Source organism: Saimiri boliviensis, chromosome X, assembly GCF_048565385.1.
Source record: "Saimiri boliviensis isolate mSaiBol1 chromosome X, mSaiBol1.pri, whole genome shotgun sequence".
Lineage (NCBI taxonomy): Eukaryota > Metazoa > Chordata > Mammalia > Primates > Cebidae > Saimiri > Saimiri boliviensis.
In genome coordinates, this window is record NC_133470.1 from 75665009 (window position 1) to 75671666 (window position 6658).

Sequence of the window (6658 nt, forward strand, 5' to 3'; positions counted from 1 at the left end):
TTTGATGCTACCTGGCTGTTTTGTTGGTTAGTTGATGCAGATTCTTGATTGTGTTGCTGCTTTTTTACCATTTGGTGTGTTTTTGGAGTGGCTGGTACTGGTTGTTCCTTTATATGTGTAGAGCCTCTTTCAGGAGTTCTTGTAGAGCAGGTTTGGTGGTGATGAAATCTCTGAGTGCTTGCTTGTTCACAAAGGATTTTATTTTTCCTTCACTTATGAAGCTGAGTTTGGCTGGATAGGAGATTCTGGGTTGAAAGTTCTTTTCTTTAAGGATGTTGAATATTGGCCCCCAGTCTCTTCTGGCTTGTAGGGTTTCTGCTGAGAGATCTGCTGTGAGTCTAATGGGCTTCCCTTTGTGGGTAACCCGACCTTTCTCTCTGGCTGCCCTTAGCATTTTCTCTTTCATTTCAACCCTGGTGAATCTGACGATTATGTGCCTTGGGGTTGCTCTTCTTGAGGAATATCTCTGTGGTGTTCTCTGTATTTCCTGGATTTGAATATTGGTCTGCCTTGCTAGGTTGGGGAAGTTTTCCTGGATAATATCCTGAAGAGTATTTTCCAGCTTGGATTCATTCTCTTCATCACATTCAGGTACACCTATCAGACGTAGATTAGGTCTTTTCACATAGTCCCACATTTCTTGAAGATTTTGTTCATTCCTTTTTGCGCTTTTTTCTCTGTTCTTGCCTTCTCTTTTTATTTCATTGAGTTGGTCTTCGACCTCTGATATCCTTTCTTCTGCTTGGTCAATTCGGCTGTTGAAGCTTGTGCATGCTTCACGAAGTTCTCGTGTTGCGTTTTTCAGCTCCATCAATTCACTTATTCTCCTCTCTATGCTGTCCATTCTCGTCAGCAGTTCGTCCAATCTTTTTTCAAGGTTCCTATTTTCTTTGCGATGGGTTAGAACATGTTCTTTTAGCTCATTGTAGTTTCTTACTACCCATCTTCTGAAGTCTGATTCTGTCATTTCATCACCCTCCTTCTCCATCCGGTCTGGTTCCCTTGCTGGTGAGGAGTTGTGATCACTTTTAGGAGGAGAGGTGTTCTGGTTTCGGGAGTTTTCATCCTTTTTACGCTGGTTTCTACCCATTTTTGTGGGTTTATCCACCTGTTGTCTGTCTCTGTCCCAGGGAGTTGGAGCTTTATGAGTTTCCCTTGCACTACTGCCTTTTTTGATTTTTTTTTTTTTTTTCAGGTCGGACCCGCCCAGCTAGCAGCACGCCTAGCCTCTGCCTGCCCGCAGGGGCTTTGCTGAGCTGCTGTGGGCTCCGCCCAGCTGCCCTGAGCTCTTCCCTGTAGTCCTTTTTATATGGGCGTAGTTAGAACTGTCTGGGCAATGGTGGCCCCGCCTCTGTTATGGCGGACTCTCTCTGTTGTGGCAGGTTGCCTCGGCAACGGCGGGTTGCCTCGGCAACGGCAGCCTGCCTCCCTAGCGGTGGAGAGTCTCAGTAATGGCGGAAGCCCCTCCCCCACGGAGCCGGACCGTCCCGGTTCAGCTGTGCTTGGTTTGAAGGGCTCAACCCAGAGGGTTTCCAATTACTGTTTTTGTTTTCGTTGTTGTTGGGGGTGGAGGGGTGGGACCAACCGAGCCTGATCACCTGGCTCCCTGACTCAGAGTCTTTTAAGTTGAACGACCCCGCGTTCCGGTCGCTTGTTGAAAAGGCGCCGGGATCTCCCGTGCTGCGACTCACGGAGTCGGCTCGAACCGCGGCGCCGGCTCCTGGCGGATTTTTTGCCTAGGAATCTCCTGGCCTGGCTCGCTATTTCAGATAAGTGGGGAACTCTGCCGTCTCAGGGCTCTGCTCGCCAGCTAAGAGGGCTCCCAGACCAGTGGCTTTTTTACGGAGAACGGCAGCAACAGGGAGTGGTCACAGCAGCCGCGCGGGCGGAATCAGCCCCGCGGGGGCCAAAACAGCCGCACCGGCTGGGACTGCGACGCTGGCGACCCCTCTGCCTGCGTATCTCCTGGTCTGTGGGCAATAAGAGTTCGTCTGGAAATGCGGCGTCCACTCACCCTCTGCACTTTCACTGGGAGCTGAAGTCCTGAGCTGTTCTTAGGCGGCCATCTTGAAAGTCCTCTAAATGCATCTTGAGTTAATTTTTGTATACAATGAAATGTAATGATCTAGTTTCATTCTTCTACATATGCCCAGTCAGTTATCCCAGCATGATTTATTGAATAAAGAATCCTTTCCCCATTGCATGTTATTGATGGTCTTGTCAAAGATCATATGGTTTTAAGTGTGTGGCCTTATTTCTGAGTTTTCTATTCTGTTCTATTGGTCTATGTGTCTGTTTCTGTATCAGTATCATGCTGTTTTGGTTATTATAGACTTACAGTATAGCTTGAAGTTGGGTTATCATAGACATAGTATAGCTTGAAGTTTGGTTATTATAGATTTTGTATAGCTTTTAGTCTTTGTGCTTAGGATTGCTTTGGATTTGGGGGACTTTTCGATTCCATGTAAATGTTAGAATAGTTTTATTTTTTATTTTTTATTTTTTTGCTAATTCTAGAAAAATGATGTTAGTTGTTTGATAGCAATAGTGTTAAATCTATAAATTGATTTAGGCAGAATGGCCATGTTAATGTTGATTCTTTTAATCTATGAGCATGGAATATTTTTTCAGTTTGTTGTGTCATCTCTGATTTCTTTTAGCAGTGTTTTTAGTTGTCCTTGAAGCAATATTTCACCTCCTTATTTAGTTGTATCTTGAAATATTTAATTATCTTTGCAGATATTGTCAATGGGACTGTTTTCTTGATTTGACTCCTGGCCTGAGCATTACTGGTGTATAGAAATGCTACTAATTTTTTGTACTTTCATTTTATTTACTGAAATCTTGCTACATTCATTTATCAGTTCTAGTACTCATTTGGTGGTGTCTTTAGGGTTTTCTACATATAAAATGATATTGTCAGAACTGAGTTTATGCAGACATAGAAAACGCAGCCAAATCTGAGTTTTCCAGTATGGTGGGCACGGGTTTGGTGGCTGGAGAGGTTGTGATGGATGCACTACCGTATTTTGATCAAGGTTATGAAGCTCCTGGTGTGCGGGAAGCAGCTGCAGCACTGGTGGAGGAGGAAACTCGCAGATACCTACCTACTAAGTACTACCTGAGCTACCTGACAGCCCTGGATTATTCTGCCTTTGAAACTGACATAATGAGAAATGAATTTGAAAGACTGGCTGCTCCACAGCCAATTGAATTGACCAGTATGAAACGATATGAGCTTCCAGCCCCTCCCTCTGGTCAAAAAAATGACATCACTGCCTGGCAAGAATGTGTAAATAATTATAAGGCCCAGTTAGAGCATCAAGCAGTTAGAATTGAGAATCTGGAGCTAATGTCACAACATGGATGTAATGCCTGGAAAGTATACAACGAAAATCTAGTTCACATAATTGAACACACACAGAAAGAACTTCAGAAGTTAAGAAAACATATTCAGGATTTAAACTGGCAGAGAAAGAACATGCAACTCACAGCTGGATCTAAATTGAGAGAAATGGAGTCAAAAAGGAAATTGGAAGAGTCTTGTGGAGAATTTGACCAGCCTAAGAGAAAAGACCTACTAAAGTTGTTGAAATTGAGTTTCCCAACAGATGGCCAAGCCAGGACATGGAGCAGAGAGGTTCAACAAACCACCCCCTACCAGACCGACACAGCTTCTAAACCATGTTTTAGCTTCCCACTTTAAAACATGAACATGAACCAGATAAGGCAGTTCTACATTGTGAAAGACAAGGAGCAAAGCAAATCTAGGAAAGACTATGGAGAAAACATGGTGTGATAAGAAAACTTTTTTTTTTAAAACTATATCTTCAGGCTGGGTGTGGTGGCTCATGCCTGTAAATCCCAGCACTTTGGGAGGCCAAGGTGGGAGGATAACTTGAGCTCAGAAATTTGAGACCAGGCTGAACAACATAGTGAGACCCCCATCTCTACAAAAAATACATAAACTAGCGAGACATGGTGGTGTGTGCCTGTAGTCCCAGCTATTTGGGAGGCTGAGGCAGGAAGATTGAGTCCAGGAGTTCAGGCCTTTAATGAGTTGTGATTGTGACACTGCACTCCAGCCTGGGTGACAGAGCCAGACTCTGTCTCAAAAATGAAAAAAATATATTCTCAGATAGGTAAGATACTACAGTCATAATAATATACAAGATGCTATTATTATAAGAAACAGAACAAAACAGCTCTTAGAAATTAAAAATATATGGTAGCAGAAGTTAAAATTCAATTGAAAATTAGGAATTAAAGTTGACAAACTCACAGAAAGTGGAGCCAAAAAAGAAAACAGCAAAGAGAAAAGAGGAGGACCAGTCTGGAAAGTCAATAGCCGAATAACCTGAGAGAACAGGAGGAAAGAAGTCATCGAAGTAATTAAGAATTTTCCATAACTGATTGATAGAATTTCCAGAGTCAAAAGGTCACAGCACAATGGATGAAAATAGACCAACTCCAGAGCATTTATTTGTGAGATACAAGAACACCCAAGTACAGGAAGATTCTGTAAGCATGTAGGGATAGGAGGAGGGGCACATTGTTACATATAATGTTACATATAAAGGATCAAGAATAAAAATGTCTTCAAGCTTCTCAACAGCATCTTTGGAAACTAGAAAGAAGGTAACAGAGAAATGCCTTCGGAATTCTTACAAAAAGTTATTTCCAACCTAAAACTCTATGTAGCCAAGAGTTAGGCTCTCCATAAGCCTGTATGTCTCTATAACCCTTGACAAATGATATTCCATAAGTAAATGCTTTTGAGCTCTAAAAAAATAAAAATAAATAAATAAATAAATAAATAATAAAATGATATTGTCAGCAAAAGGAGATAATTTGTTCTATTCTTTTCCTATTTTGATGCCTTTTATTTCTTTATCTTTCCTGATCGATCTGGCTAGAACTTACGGTACTATGTTGAATAGTAGTGGTGAGAGTGGGCATGCTTATCTTGTTCCAGTTCTAAACAGGAATAGTTCCAGCTTTTGCCCATTCAGTATGATGTTGGCTGTAGGTTTGTCAAAGGTGGCTTATATTATTTTAACGTATATTTCTCCAATGCCTATACTGCTGAGGATTTTATCATGAAAAAAAAGTTGGATTTTATCAGCTGGGCACAGTGGCTCACACCTGTAATCCCAGCACTTTAGGAGGCCAAGATGGGCAGATCAGGAGAATGAGGTCAGCCTGGCCAACATGGTGAAACCCTGTCTCTTCTAAAAATACAAAAATTAGCCAAGTGTAATAGGGGGCATCTGTAATCCCAGTTACTCGGGAGGATGAGGCAGGAGAATTGCTTGAATCCGGGAGTGAGGGGTTGCAGTGAGCCTAGATCATGCCACTGCACACCAGCCTGAGTGACAGAGCAAGACTCTGTCTCAGAAAAAAAAAAAAAAAAAAAAGTTGGATTTTATCAAAACTTTTCCTGGATTCATTGAGATAATCAAATAGTTTTTGCTTTTTGTTGCATTTTTTATGGTGAATAACATTTATTAATTTGCATATGTTGAACCAACCTTGCATCGTAGGAGTATAGCCTACTTGATAGTGGTGAAAGAAATTTTTGATATGCTGCTGGATTTGGTTTGCAAATGTTTTGTTGAGGATTTTACATTAATGATCATCAGGGATATTGGCCTGAAGTTGTTTTTCTTTGTCAGGTCTCTGCCAGATTTTGATATTAGGCTGATGCTGGCTTCATGGAATGAATTATGGAGGAGTCCCTCCTGTTGTTGTTGTTGTTGTTGTTTTGTAATAGTTTCAGTAGGGTTGATACCAGTTCTTTAAATGTCTGGTAGAATTTGGCTATAAATCCATCTGCTTGGGAATTTTTTGGTTGGTAGGGTTTTTTTGGTTTTGTTTTGTTTTGTTTTTTAATTATTACTAACTCAATTTCAGAGCTCAGTGTTGGCCATTTCAGTATTTCAGACCTTTTTCAATTTTGGGAGATTGCATGTTTCCAGGAATTTGTCAGTTTCCTCTGGATTTTCTCATTTTTTGTGCATAGAGTTGTTGATAGTATTCTCTGTGGATCTTTTGCATTTCTGTCTGATCAGGTGTAATATCATCTTTGTCACTTTTTATTGTACTTACATGGATTTTTTTGGTTTTTAAAAATTAATCTAGTTAGCAGTCTATCAATTTTGTTTATTTTTTCAAAGAACGAACTTTTCATATCATGAATCTTTTGTATAAATTTTTGCATCTCAATTTCATTAAATTTTTCTCTATTTTTAGTTATTTCTTTTCTTCTGCTAGCTTTGATATTGATTTTTGTTTTGTTTTCTTTTGTTTTTTCCTAGTTCATTTTGGTATGAAAATTGTTAGTTTCAGCTTTTTCTAACTTCTTGATGATGATATTTTGGGCTATAAACTTTCCTCTTAATATTGCTTTAGCTGCATCCTGGAAATATTGGTAAATTGTGTCCCTATGTTTATTAATTTCTAATAATGTTTTATTTTTGACTTGATTTTGATGTTCAACCAGGAGTTATTCAGAAGCAAGTTATTTAATTTCCAAGTATTTGCACAGTTTTTATAAATCTTGATATTAATTTCTATTTTTATTGTACTATGGTCTGAGAGTGTGCTTGGAAGTATTTTTTTTTTTAAATTTATTGAATCTTGTATTATGACCAAGTGT

General features: G+C 40.0%; 1 pseudogene; it reads left to right on the top strand.

The window, feature by feature from the left end:
* The first annotated feature begins 2967 nt into the window (after positions 1-2967).
* On the top strand, positions 2968-3706 carry LOC101042114 (pre-mRNA-splicing factor SPF27 pseudogene; annotated as a pseudogene).
* Positions 3707-6658: the final 2952 nt, after the last annotated feature.